Below are 1638 nucleotides of genomic sequence, written 5' to 3'. Positions count from 1 at the left end.
ACAGCTTTCTGGTAGGCGTGGTGGCAAATGAAACCAAAAGTATTTGTACAGCAGGTACGTGTGTGCATTTACAATTAAAGAGTTCTTATTTTTCTGTCCTCAGTTTGCTTTCAGGTTACGTCCTTTGCTGTTGATATACAGTATGTCAGATTGATATTGTGGGCAATCAGAACAGTCCTGCTATGACTCCAGGTAAGAGCCATCTTTTATTCACAGCTCTGTTTTCATGCAGTTATGAAATTATGTGCATTATTTCCTTCCAACAGTCCTCAACTACTATGGTTTGTGGAACCAAGCAGCAACAGATTATTTAAACAGTGTGCTGCAGATACTGTTCATGACCAAGGTGTTCAGAGAGACCATGAAAAGGTTTGTTAAAGTAAAAACCTTCATATAATGTTTGTCTTTATTTGTGTAAATTCAAAAGATGTAGTACTTTGCTATCACTCATGGCTAATATGTGTTTATTTTGTATAGACTCACTGTTCCAAATCCTGACAGTAGACGTCTTGATCACCATCTTACAAACTTGTTTAAAGACTTAGAGAAACACACAGCAGGCACCAAAGAATCACAAAGGAGCTGGGCATCAGGAACGGTACAGTATATGTTAGCTAGCCGAATTACATGAATAGGCCTAAATGTTAGACCAAACATACTGTGTATATAAACTGTATATATAGTCATGGCACCCCTGCATTTCTGCAGGATAGCACACCACTTTAGGAAATTTGTGTGGATTGTATCACATTTGGCTTTTTGTCCTCTGCTTCTTTGTGTTGTTCCACTGCAAACAAAAGACATAAACATAAATACCAAAAACTTAGTGATTGCACCAGTTTACTGGGAGAAGTGGTGTGTTATGTGACAGAAATGAAAGGGTGCCTTTATCTCCACCCCTCCCCTCCCTCAACACACACATACAGGTTAAATCTTCATCCTGTGAACATGATATTGTACATGGAGCTTCAAGTCATATAGGACTTTACAATTGGTTTAAAAATAAACATTTTTGGGTCTTTTCTGACAATTATCTCATCAGATAAAGGCTAAATAACCAGTTTTGTAAAATGCCAATATGGGAACTTTGTCCCTCATGTAATAAAGAAATGCAAATGTGATTTGTTCTCATTACAACCTGATGCAGTGTGTGAACAACAAGATGCTGCTGAATACCTGGAGAAGATTTTAAATAACACCAATCCTGAAGCTTCACAGGTAAATGACATTATGAAATTTATCAGGCACAAATAATTGGTAAATAAATAAAAATGATACAATTTTGTTTTTCTCTGTATTTTTGCACACTTAGATATTTCAAGGACAGTTGACACACAGTAACACATGCTCTATGTGTAAAACAAAGACAAACAGCGATGGTCCATTCTGGTATTTGCCTCTTGCACTGGTTGGTTCTCCCAGTGAGAACTACAGTGTGGTAAGGACACAACTATCAACTTTAATACACTTTGTTTTTGATGGAAGTTGTTTAGTAAATTCATTATATTTTCTTGAGAGACAGTTATGGAAAGTAAAAGATCACAGTTCAATGAAACATCATTCGCATGAACTTTTGTTTATAGCAAATTTGAAATTATTTCATTTATACACTGAGTGACACCTACATGAACAATGTGT

At 36.1% G+C, this 1638-nt stretch overlaps 1 long non-coding RNA gene across 1 annotated transcript; it reads left to right on the top strand.

Moving 5' to 3' along the window:
- Positions 1-35: 35 nt before the first annotated feature.
- On the top strand, positions 36-1433 carry LOC109954018 (uncharacterized). The gene is made up of 5 exons (XR_002274014.1): positions 36-192; positions 267-369; positions 478-598; positions 1148-1218; positions 1313-1433. It is a non-coding gene; the product is annotated as an uncharacterized LOC109954018 (long non-coding RNA).
- The last annotated feature ends 205 nt before the right edge of the window (positions 1434-1638 follow it).

Source organism: Monopterus albus, unplaced genomic scaffold, assembly GCF_001952655.1.
Source record: "Monopterus albus unplaced genomic scaffold, M_albus_1.0 scaffold2595.1, whole genome shotgun sequence".
Classification (NCBI taxonomy): domain Eukaryota; kingdom Metazoa; phylum Chordata; class Actinopteri; order Synbranchiformes; family Synbranchidae; genus Monopterus; species Monopterus albus.
Note: the sequence above shows the minus strand (reverse complement) of the source record. Positions and strands in the feature narration are given on the sequence as shown.